Source organism: Meles meles, chromosome 12, assembly GCF_922984935.1.
Source record: "Meles meles chromosome 12, mMelMel3.1 paternal haplotype, whole genome shotgun sequence".
Lineage (NCBI taxonomy): Eukaryota > Metazoa > Chordata > Mammalia > Carnivora > Mustelidae > Meles > Meles meles.
Window position 1 is genome coordinate 36,938,489 of NC_060077.1, and position 12,771 is coordinate 36,951,259.

Genomic DNA, 12,771 nt, shown 5'->3' on the forward strand with positions numbered 1-12,771 from the left:
CGTGATGCCGCCAGTTTTGTTTTTGTTTTTCAACATTTCCTTAGCAATTCAGGGTCTCTTTTGATTCCATACAAATTTTAGGATTATTTGCTCCAGCTCTTTGAAAAATTTTGGAATTTTGATTGGAATGGCATTAAAAGTATAGATTGCTCTAGGCAGTATAGACATTTTAACAATGTTTATTCTTCCAATCCAAGAGCATGGAACGGTCTTCCATCTTTTTGTGTCTTTTTCAATTTCTTTCATGAGTGTTCTGTAGTTCCTCGAGTATAGGTCCTTTACCTCTTTGGTTAGGTTTATTCCCAGGTATCTTATGGTTCTTGGTGCTATAGTAAATGGAATCGATTCTCTAATTTCCCTTTCTGTATTTTCATTGTTAGTGTATAAGAAAGCCACTGATTTCTGTACATTGACTTTGTATCCTGCCACGTTACTGAATTGTTGTATGAGTTCTAGTAGTTTGGGGGTGGAGTCTTTGGAGTTTTCCATATAAAGAATCATGTCATCTGCGAAGACAGTTTGACTTCTTCCTTGCCAATCTGGATACCTTTTATTTCTCTTTGTTGTCTGATTGCCGTTGCTAGAACTTCTAATACTATGTTGAACAAGAGTGGTGAGAGTGGGCATCCTTGTCGTGTTCCTGATCTCAATGGGAAGGCTGCAAGCTTTTTCCCATTGAGGATGATATTTGCTGTGGGTCTTTCATAGATAGATTTTATGAAGTTCAGGAATGTTCCCTCCATCCCTATACTTTGAAGCGTTTTCATCAGGAACGGATGCTGGATTTTGTCAAATGCTTTTTCTGCATCAATTGAGAGGACCATGTGGTTCTTCTCTCTTCTCTTATTGATTTGTTCTATCACATTGATTGATTTGCGAATGTTGAACCAACCTTGCAACCCAGGGATGAATCCCACCTGGTCATGGTGGATAATCTTTTGAATGTGCTGCTGGATCCTGTTTGCTAGGATCTTGTTGAGAATCTTTGCATCCATATTCATCAGTGATATTGGTCTGAAATTCTCCTTTTTGGTAGGGTCTTTGCCTGGTTTGGGGATCAGGGTAATGTTGGCTTCATAAAAAGAGTCTGGAAGTTTTCCTTCTGCTTCAATTTTTTGGAACAGCTTCAGGAGAATTGGTGTTATTTCTTCTTTGAAAGTTTGGTAGAATTCCCCAGGGAATCCGTCAGGTCCTGGGCTCTTGTTTTTTGGGAGGTTGTTAATCACTGCTTCAATCTCGTTACTAGATATCGGTCTATTCAGGTTGTCAATTTCTTCCTGGTTCAATTTTGGGAGTTTGTAGTTTTCCAGGAATGCATCCATTTCATCTAGGTTGCTTAGCTTATTGGCATATAACTGTTGGTAATAATTTCTGATGATTGTTTCTATTTCCTCGGTGTTAGTTGTGATCTCTCCCTTTTCATTCATAATTTTATTAATTTGGGCTTTCTCTCTTTTCTTTTGGATTAGTGTGGCCAATGGTTTATCGATCTTATTGATTCTTTCAAAAAACCAGCTTCTAGTTTCATTGATACGTTCTACTGTATCTCTCGTTTCTACCTCATTGATCTCTGCTCTAATCTTGATTATTTCCCTTCTTGCATGTGGAGTTGGTTTGATTTGTTGTTGATTCTCCAGTTCTTTAAGGTGTAGAGACAGCTGGTGTATTCTGGATTTTTCCATTTTTTTGAGGGAGGCTTGGATGGCTATGTATTTCCCCCTTAGAACCGCCTTTGTTGTATCCCATAGGTTTTGGACCAAAGTGTCTTCATTCTCATTGGTTTCCATGAATTGTTTAAGTTCATCTTTGATCTCCTGGTTGATCCAAGCATTCTTAAGCAAGGTGGTCTTTAGCTTCCAGGTGTTTGAGTTCCTTCTGAACTTTTCCTTGTGATTGAGTTCCAGTTTCAAAGCATTGTGATCTGAGAATAAGTTATGACTTATCCACATAATGGAATACAAATTAATACATACAATTTATGAAAGCATTAAAGAAACAGTTAACTACTGTTAACTCCTGAAATGGTAAAAATGGGATGGAGAGAGATTTTTTTTTTTAATTCCTTCTACATAGTCTGAAACTTACTGTGTTCTTTTATTATTTTTATTACTATTGTTGTTTTTAAAAATGCATTTTTTTAATTTCATAAAAATCATGCAGCATTTAAAATCACATTTTTAATACTATTTAATAATGTGGGGGAAAACAACTTTACAGCACAATATCAATACTTAAGTATATAAACATATATGTAAAAAAAATCATAAAAACAGGGATGCCTGGGTGGCTCAGTCGGTTAAGCGTCTGATGGATCAGGTCATGATCTCAGTGTTGTGAGATCAAGTCCTGGGTCAGACTCTGCGCTGGATGCCTAGCATTTTTGGGGTTCTCTCTCCCTCTCCCTGCTCACACACATGCACATTCTCTTTTAAAAACAACAACAACAACAACAAAACAAAACTCATAAGAACAAGAGAATGTTAATAACAATTATCTCTGAATGATAAGATCATAGGTGACCTATGTTTTCTTCCTATCTTCCTGCATTTCACAATTTTTCTACCCACGATGCATTATTGCTCAAATAATCAGGAAAACATAAAAAAGAGCAGAAAGTTCCATTAAAGGATCTGTAAGCATTACTCTAATTCTTCTGTTTTTCTGTTTAGCTATTTTTTTTTTAGAAGAACAGGTTCTTTTCTTTTCAACCAAAGGCATCATAAGTTAGTTTGTTTTTTGTTTTTTTAAGATTTTACTTATTTATTTGACAGCGAGGAGAGATCACAAGTAGGCAGAGAGGCAGGCAGAGAGAGAGGAAGGGAAGCAGGCTCCCCGCCAAGCAGAGAGCCCGATGCGGGGCTCCATCCCAGGACCCTGAGATCATGACCTGAGCTGAAGGCAGAGGCCTAACCCACTGAACCATCCAGGTGCTCCAAAGGCATCACAAGTGTTACGATCACAGGATTTGAGAGTTTAGGCAGAGCTGGAGTCCAGCAGCGTAACAGTTACACATTACAGGTGAGGAAACTAAGCTCCAAGGACCGGGGAAGCCAGAACACAGCTATCAGGAAGAAGCACAGCTGTAAACTACAGAAATAAACCTGCTGATAGGCATTCCTTCCACAATGAGCCATTTTGTCCTATGCTCCCCTGGCTTTGTGCATGCTGTCTTCACTCCAGAGGAGCCAGCCCTCCTTCCCACACTTCCGCATGGCCAATGCACACTTATCCTTCACCACGATGCCGAAAAATGGGTATGAAGAATCTTTTTTGAAATGATGGAAACAGCCTAGATTTGGATGGTTGTAACGGTTACAATAAACTAGTTGATTTACTAAAAATCACTGAATTACACACTTAAAATGGGTAGATATTATGATATGTAAATTATATCTAAATAAAGCTGTTCTTTAAAAAAAAGGGAACAATTACCAGCAATATTTTATCCAGGAATCCTCCCTCATCACTCCTTTTCCATGCTCCCAAAATCTCTGAAACACACCTCCAGCACTGCAAGCCCTGTACTGTTTTAATTGCCTGGGCACCCATCTGTCCTGTCCAGCAAATTTGTAAGTTCCAGCAGTTAACACAACCCAGGCATTACAGGAGGTACTCAAACATTTACTTAATGAACTAATTAGTTTTTTCCATGTTCTTAACATACTGTGTACTGGCAATGAGACAAAGACTAGAAGAAATGAACCCTTTGCCTTATATTTTAATTAAGGAAACAAAGCAATGGAACCCAAATTTTATTTGAATTCCTGTGGCTTCAGCAACATCCACATACATTAACTAACCTTAGTACATCCTGTGAGAAAAGAAGTACTTTTCCATGTTCACAAACAGGAGTGGGTCACAGTGACTTACCCTAAGTCACACACAAGAAGGAAAACTGGGATCTACCCTGAAGCATCCATTCTTCCCATTACACTGCCCTTCGTGTCGACCACGCAGAGGAAAGGACATGCATGCCAGGAGGAACCACGCGGTACAGACACAAGCAGGAACACAGGGCTTATTTGTGGGATAGCAGCAAGCCTGGTCTGATGAGAGCAGTTCCTGGGAAGGGCAGAAAAGGCATGGAATGACGAGGTGAGTTCTAACTCAATGCCAACTGAGGGCCCAGCTGAAGACGTCAGCCTTGATGTGGGAGCCGAGTCATCATTAATTCCAAAGCCAGGAAGTGACAAAACTAGCAGTAAGAGGAGTAAGGGCAGGAATATGTACAACCAAATGCCACACAGATTTGGGTTGTTCTGTCCTGTCCTACAGAATTTTGTAATCTATGTCTACACACACATACATTCTCCCAGTTCATTTGTTATCATTACTCAGTTTCCATTCTAGACTGGTGGAGAAGACAGGTTTCCCCATAAAGCGTTCAACAGATTATCCTGCAAAAACTACTCCCGACAAATATTTGTTGACTTGCTTCCCCTAGAGTTGGGAATGAGTAGAAGGAAGGGCAGCCGCTAACAGCATACATGAAGGGTGAAGGCCTGAATGCACAATGATTTAAAAGCATTAATATGTTTCCATTAGGACATGCTGGAGCACTGGAGGAGCCACTTCACCAAATAAATGGGGAGAAGCGGCCTTCGAAGGTCCCGGGTAAATCTAGCCTAAAGTAAGAAAATAAAACAAGTATTAGAAATTCCTACCTCTAAGGCAACAGAAGAACTGATGTAAATTTGTAAAGATTTGAAGACAGAACATTTATCCCTACTCCTCTTGGTAAGTACAACTAAAACTCCTGAATATCAGTTAAAAAAAAAAGACAATAAGACTGATAGATAAGAAGGCTGGTGGTTAGGGACCTCAGGATTCTTTTTTTTTTTTTTTTTTAAGATTTTACTTATTTATTTGACAGACAGAGATCACAAGTAGACAGAGAGGCAGGCAGAGAGAGAGAGGGAAGCAGGCTAACCCGCTGAGCAGAGAACCCGGTGCAGGGCTTATCCCAGGACCCCAGGATTAGGACCTGAGCCGAAGGTAAAGGCTTTAAACCCACTGAGCCACGCAGGTGCCTCAGGATTCTAAGAACAGAGCTGAGAGTTTCCAGAGTTTTCTTTTTGCCTCTATATCCCAGAAAACTTAAGATAATAGTGGAGTTAGTAAATAGCTCCAGGCAAACACCAGAAAAATCTGTAGCCCTGCCCCCAACCGCACCAGTAAGAGGAAGGTGAGAGTTGCACCCTCAAGGGGTGCCCCAGGTGGGGAGCTGGGCCTTCCACACCTGCCAGCTGGTAAGAGTACTCTGCTCTTGCAAGGGTGTCAATGGGGACCATGTGAAGGATCTGGACTTCCATCCCAACCTGAGTAACTAAGAGCCCCACTCCACTCCTGCTGGGTAGTCTCAGAGGAGGCCTAGAGAAGAGTCAGAATTTTCAGCATCACCCAGTGGTAATGAGGCCACCCCACCTCAGTGTCGATGGAGACCACATGGAAGCCAGAAGCAAAAGAGGAAAAGAAAACCTCCAAAGAAAAGATTAATTACACAGAAAACAAATTGCAATATAGAATTAAAATCAGTAATTACACTACAGGCAATGAACTAAGCATTCCAATAAAAAAGGCAGAGATAATCGGACTGCACAAAAAAGCAAGATTCAATGATATGCTGTTTATAAGAGATCTACTTCAAAGATAATTATTATACAGAGAGGTTAAAAGCAAATGAATGGTAAAGATACACCATACAAACCCATAACATCAGAAAAGTGGAGTGACTATTATACCAGACAATAAATTGCAAGACAAGAAGCACTGCCAGAAATAAAGGACGTCCCCACAATCATAAATGATGCAATTCTACAGATGTACATGCCTCATAACAGAATTCCAAATATATGAAGCAAAACTGACAGAACTACAAAGAGAGAAATAGACAAATCCCCATTTATCGCAGAACTTTCTCAGTAAACGACAAAACAAGTAAATATAGGCAAAAATATATCAGGTGGAACACAAAAAGCACAAAGCACAAACCATAAAAGAACAAACTGATAAATGAGATTTCATCAAAAGCTAAACCATCTACATACTGAAAGAAAATTAAATTAGGAAAATTAAACAATTACCCACGTACTGGATGAAAATATTTGTAATATATAAATCTGACAAAGAATTCATTTTTTTTTTAAAGATTTTATTTATTTATTTGACAGACAGAGATCACAAGTAGGCAGAGAGGCAGGCAGAGAGAGAGGAGGAAGCAGGCTCCCTGCAGAGCAGAGAGCCCCATGCGGGGCTCCATCCCAGGACCCTGAGATCATGACCTGAGCCGAAGGCAGCGGCTTAATCCACTGAGCCACCCAGGCGCCCCAAAGAATTCATTTCTTTAGGAAAAAAATAATGTGTATACATACAACCTAGAAAGTACATATTATCTTACAAATCAATAAGACAAACCAATTAAAAAATAATGAGCAAATAATAACAGCAAGCAAAAGATACAGATACTTCACCAAAGAAAATACACAATCAAAAAGCACATGAAACAATGCTCAGTATCATTATACTCTTTAAGAAAATGCAAAGTAGGGGTGCCTGGTTGGCTCAGGCATTAAGCATCCACCTTCAGCAGCTCAGGTCATGATCCCAAGGTCCTGGGATAGAGCCCTGCATTGGGCTCCCTGCTCAGTAGGAAGCCTGCTTCTCCCTCTCCCACTTCCCCTGCTTGTGTTCCCTCTCTTGCTGTCTCTTTCTATTTGTTAAATAAATAAATAAATCTTTTTAAAAAAGAACATTAAAACCACATTATCTCCTACAAACATACTACAATCACTAACATTAAAAGGACTGGCAGTACTGGGGCGCCTGGGTGGCTCAGTGGGTTAAAGCCTCTGCCTTTGGCTCAGGTCATGATCCCAGGGTTCTGGGATCGAGCCCTGCATCGGGCTCTCTGCTCTGCGGACAGCCTGCTTCCTCCTCTCTCTCTCTGCCTGCCTCTCTGCCTACTTGTGATCTCTGTCTGTCAAACAAACAAACAAACAAACAAACAAATAAATAAATAAATAAATGGACTGGCAGTACCAAGGTTGACATGAATGTGGAGCAACTGGTATTCTCATCTGTATGGACAGTAAGTCAGTCACTTTGCACAGTCACTTTGGAAAAGTACTTAATAGTTTCCTATAAAATTAACATACACATTTTTTTAAACTTATTTATTTGTCACAGAGAGAGAGCACAAGCAGGGGGAGCAGCAGGCAGAGGGAGAAGCAGGCTCCCAACTGAGCAAGGAGCCCAATGCAGCGCTCAATCCCAGGACCCTGGGATCATGACCTGAGCTGAAGGCAGACACTTAATGACTGAGCCACCCAGGTGTCCCAATAAACACTTTTATCATCTAACAATTCCACTTTCAGGTATTTACTCAAGAGAAATGAAAATGTAAGCACACACAAAGACTTGTTAATGAAAGTTCATAGTACCTTTATTTATGACAGACAAAAACTGGAGATGACCCAAATATCTATCAACAAGCGAAAATTAACAAATTATGATATATCCTGATGAACTATTATTTAGCAATAAAAAGGAATGAATTACTGATAGACACAACATAGATGAGTATCAAAAACAATGAATCAAAGAACCAGACACAAAAGAACACCATTAGTCCATGTATATGGAATTCTAAAACAAGCAAAACTAATCCATAGTAATGGAACGCCAATCAAAGGTGTTGCTGGGACAGACGTGGTCAGCCAGGAAAGTGAATGCAAAGAAGTACAAGAGAATTTGGGGATGATAAAGTGTTCTACATCATGATCGTGGTGATGGTTTCATAGGTATTCACAGCTGCCAAACCACAAAGAACTGTACACTTCCAACTGATGCATCTTACAACATGTAAGTTATACATCAATAAGGGGGGAAAAAAAACCAAGCTTTTCAAAAGAAATTGACAAGCTGATCCTAAAATTTTTAGAAATGCACAAAACAGAACAGCCACAACCATCTTGGAAAAGTGCAGTTATTAAAGTTAAAGAATCAAGGTGGCATGGTATTAGAGTACGGAAAGACAAACAGGTTGGTGGAACCAAACAAAATTCTGAATGAGACCCACATGTATGCAGTCAACTGATTCTCAATAAAGGTTCCAAAGGTATTCATGCAGGAAAGGAAAGTCTTCAACAAATGATGTTCGATAACCATGTGGAAAAAAAAAGAGAAGCTCAAGCCACTCTGTCACATTTCATACACAAAATGTAATTCATTATAAATCATACACATAAAATTTCACTGTTAATAACTGTGAAATTTCTAAAGAAAACAGATTTTTGAAATATCAGGCTAAGAATTTCCCAGTCACAACCAGAAAACATTAACTATAATATTAAAGATGGAAAATTGGACCTTATGAAAAGTAAAACTTTCTGTTCATTAAAAACCACTATTAGGAAAATGAAGTCAAGCCAATCTTGGAAAAGACATTTACAGAATATATACCTGACAAAAAATTTATATCCATAATATATAAAGAACTCCTTACAATTCAATAATAAAAAGATAAAAAATCCAGGGGAAAAAATAGGCAAAATCGTTGAGGAAACAATTAACAAATAAAAATATATGACTGGTCAAGAAGCCCATGCATAAAGCTCCAACTCACTAAACACCAAAGAAAGGCAAATTAAAACCACAGTAAACTATCAAAAAAGACCATCTAAAAAAGCTGAAATTTAAATGGAATGAGATCATTCCTAATGCTGGTGAAGATGTGGGACACCAGGAAGTTTTAATACATTGCTGGTGGGAATGTAAAATTTGACCTCTTTGGAAGTGTTTGGCAGTACCTCTTGTTAAATCCTACTATATTCCACTACTGAGTATTTACCCAAAAGAAATGGAAATATATCCACAAAGGCTTATGATCAGAGTAACTTTATTCATAAAAACTAGAAACATCTACATTTTCATCAACAAGAAACTAAATCAACTACAATATACGCAAGTTAGCATTTTTTTAAACATTAGCATTTTTTTAGAAGGAACAAACTACTCATACACACAACAAAACATGAATTTCAAGTCAGCACACCTAGACACAAAAGATCGCATAATGTATGATTCTGTTCATATGAAGTTCTGAAACAAGGAAACTTACCTCTCTGTCAAAAGAATTTAAAACTGTGGTTGTGGGGGTTATGGAGCAGAAGCAGGCACTGAGGACAAAATAGCAGGAGGGAATCTTCTGGGTTGACAGCTATGTGCCATTTCCTAACAGACATATGAGCTATATGTATGTACACATTTGTTAAAACTTAATAAACTATATATTTCATTGAATATCAATTATATCTCAATAAAATCTCTCAGAAGGAAGCAAGCCATGGATGCTATACATAGAGATGACTGTGATCACAAGCCATTAAAAAATACAGATCTTCCTTTTCGAATATTGCTCCTCCTACTTCTACCATAAACATCCCACCACCCCGATGCCCCAAATCACTACAATAGAAATGTCTCTTTTAATCTTTCCTAAATGAAACCCTGTGGCTGGTTCCTGTATAAAAGAGTAATTTCTCTCCAGAGAGAACTGCAGGGGAAAAAATGTTTTTTTTCATCACCATAGTTTTTAATGAAGAATTTATTTAAATCTGTGAAGGGAAAAATGGGCTTGGGATGGCAAAATCTTAGTAGTAAAGTGGTTAAACAAATTGAAAATACACAATAATGCACAATAATGAGTAAGTGAAAGTGCACAATAATGCACAAACATTAAAATATTAAAGTATGTATGTGGTATATAAAATACAGTACGGATGCATGAGTTGCACTACACTAAAGGTAATAGATGTTACTTCCGCAGTATCTGACAAAAAGCACTAGGTTAAAAGTGTAAAAAGCACTTTCACAGTTATAATTGAGGTAAAGCAAAAAAAAAAAAAAAGTTTCATAAAACTAGACTCAAACCTAACTAAGTGGCATAAAAACATTCAGTTTTTCTCCAAAGAACTAGGATATACATTATTCTTAAAAAAGTCTTTTCTGCTCAGGTACCAGTATTAATCAGTACATGTAATAAGAATCACTCACCCATGCAAAAGGACAAAGTAATATAAAAAAAAAGAAGAAAGAAACATTGCTAAACTCTCCCAAAATGAGCTTTCAAGAGTAACTCCAATAATAGTTTAATGGTTTATTAAACTTGATCATATCAACACAGGAAAAAGACCCAGTCCAGAAAACCAATAACCTGCTGAACTAGTTTACAAGTCAAACAAATTCAGCATTTTATAAATATTCCTTATTAATAAATACCAAGCTGAAATTCAGCAGGAGTTTTTCCTTGTTTTTATAGTTTTTAAAAATAAGCTGTAAACGAAGACTCTCCAACCTAAATCTGTAATAAGAGAATCCAAATACTGGCTCATTAATATATTACATACTGAACCTCTACCCAGTATTAACCTATTATTTGAAAATGCCAAATTTTGTGAACAGTATCTGCACCCACAATACATTTGTTCTTCAAATGAAGAAATTTTCTCAGAATTAAAGGACAAGAGTGCTCAGACCACATGAGACCACTAAGCACCCCACACAATAAATGAAGAGACCCACACCAAGGCACATTAGGAAATTTCAGAGCACAATGGGATAGAAAGGGAATACTAAAATAGATTCCTCCAGGAAGAGCAGTTACAAAGGATCAGGGACAATTTGCAAAACAGGAACACTGGGAATTTAAAGACAATAAAGAAAACAGCTTCTAAACTCTGAAAGAAAATTAGTTCCAACAATCATTCAAGCATATAGGAAGAATAAAGAACATTTTCAGACACACAGTCTCAAAGAAGGTACTTCCCATACACTTTCTCAAGAACCCCAATGACTTGAGTTCAACCTTGGAAAGCAGGAAAGGCAGCCCCAGGAAAAGCAGGCCTGTGACCAACTAGTGGCATGGTTCACAGTGACACAGGAGGAAGAAGAGCTCCCAAGGACAATGGGATTTACAGACCTCTGACCATGTGGAAAAGAACAGTAAGATCTGGTAAAGAGCTGCTGGAGCTTTTGGAATAAATCTGTCATAGGAACAGAACAGAAAAGTAAACTGAAAATAAGAGATAACCATTAACTGTTAGGAAAAGAAAAAAGTAGATGAGAAAATGAAACTATAGACTAATAGCCTATTGCCTGGCTTGGCATTATATAGTATTTGTCCAGTCATCATAATGAAAACAATGAATACTGATTCAGTCAAACACTGTGATAGGCATGACTGTATCAGAGGGCTAAAGGGAAAGAATTCAGGAAAGGCTTTGAGACCTAAATTGTCATCTACATAATACCCAGTTAATACACCACCCCAAAAACTGGTACCTTAAAAAAAAAAAAAAAGGAGTTTTTTTAGTGTATTATTTAGAAATAAGGAAATACAAAAAAAAAAAAAAAGCTAAAAGGAAAAAATTAAGACTGCAGGGGGTGGGGGGGTGTACCAGAATGGGACAGGGTTTTACACTGCAAGTCTTTCAGTACTGCATTGGGGGGCCTCCAAGATCACCCCACAACCCACATAACTCAGCACAGAGTCATACTTGCAGCTGAGATTTACTACATGAAAGGATACAAAGCAAAAACAGCAAAGGAAAAGGCAAGCGGAGAGAAGTCCATAGGACACCAGGCTTAAGCTTCCAACTGCAGTGCTGTCCCAGAAACCAGCTGAACGCTCCCTTCCAGCAACCGTAACATGTGAAGTACTGTCTGCCAGCAGCTCCTTAGACTGAGCCCAAGGTCTCTGTGGAGCCTACCACGTATCAGAATTCCAGACTCCCAAAAAGAAAGCAGGTATTCAGCAGAAATCGCACCGCTTTTACCAACAGTTGAGACACAGTATGCCACTATTCTCATTTAGGAAAAGTTTTACACACTGTAGGAAACTTAACAGTCAAGTTCTCCAACGCCAGCCAAGGGCAGACTTTGTAGGCAGGTCTTCTACAGCCAAAAGTCTCAGCCTCCTGTAGTAACTCTACACCAAGTACTATTTGATATCTTAAACTACCTTGCGAATATTTCTGATATAATCTTAAAACAAAAAACTTGGGCGCCTGGGGTGGCTCAGTCAGTTAAGCATCTGTCTTTCCCTCATGTCATAATCCCAGGGCCCTGGGATGAGTCCTGCATCAGGGTCCCTGCGGAGCGAGGAGTCTACTTCTCCCTCTACCCTTCTCCCCTCATGCTCGTGCTCTCTCGAATAAATAAATAAAATCTTTAAAAAAAAAAAAAGTCTTGAGGGGCGCCTGGGTGGCTCAGTGGGTTACAGCTTCTGCCTTTGGCTCAGGTCATGATCCCAGGGTCCTGGGATCGACCCCCACATGGGGCTCTCTGCTCAACAGGGAGCCTGCTGCCTGCTTTCTCCTCTCTCTCTGCCTGCTTCTCTGCCCACTTGTCACCTCCCTCTGTCAAATAAATAAATAAATAAAATCTTTAAAAAAAAAAAAAAACAAACTTGAAAAATCATGTCTTACCAAAAAGGAATACTGCCAATCTTATTTTAAAATCAAATAAAAGGGGCACCTGGTTGGCTCAGTCAGTTAAGTGTCTGAGAATGATTTCAGCTCAGATCATGATCTCAGGGTCCTGAGACTGAGCCCTACATCGGGCTCCATGCTCAGTGGGCAGCCTGCTTGAGATTCTCTCCTTCTGCCTCTCCCCCAACTTGCATGTACACACACGCGCACGCGCATACACACATATACACACACACACACACTCTAATAAAATCTTTAAAAGACTAAAAAGAAAGAAAGAAAA

General features: G+C 38.8%; 1 protein-coding gene across 4 annotated transcripts in view; it reads right to left on the bottom strand.

The window, feature by feature from the left end:
• Positions 1–12,771, bottom strand: part of RALBP1 (ralA binding protein 1) — a 60,776-nt gene that overhangs the window by 28,369 nt on the left and 19,636 nt on the right. For 2 of the 4 annotated variants that reach the window (XM_046025003.1, XM_046025002.1), the window contains exon 2: positions 3,871–4,062. The exons of the other annotated variants lie outside the window; for them this stretch is intronic. The gene's annotated coding sequence lies outside the window, so the exon portion shown is untranslated. The remainder of the gene's footprint in view (positions 1–3,870; positions 4,063–12,771) is intronic. 4 annotated transcript variants of the gene reach the window in all.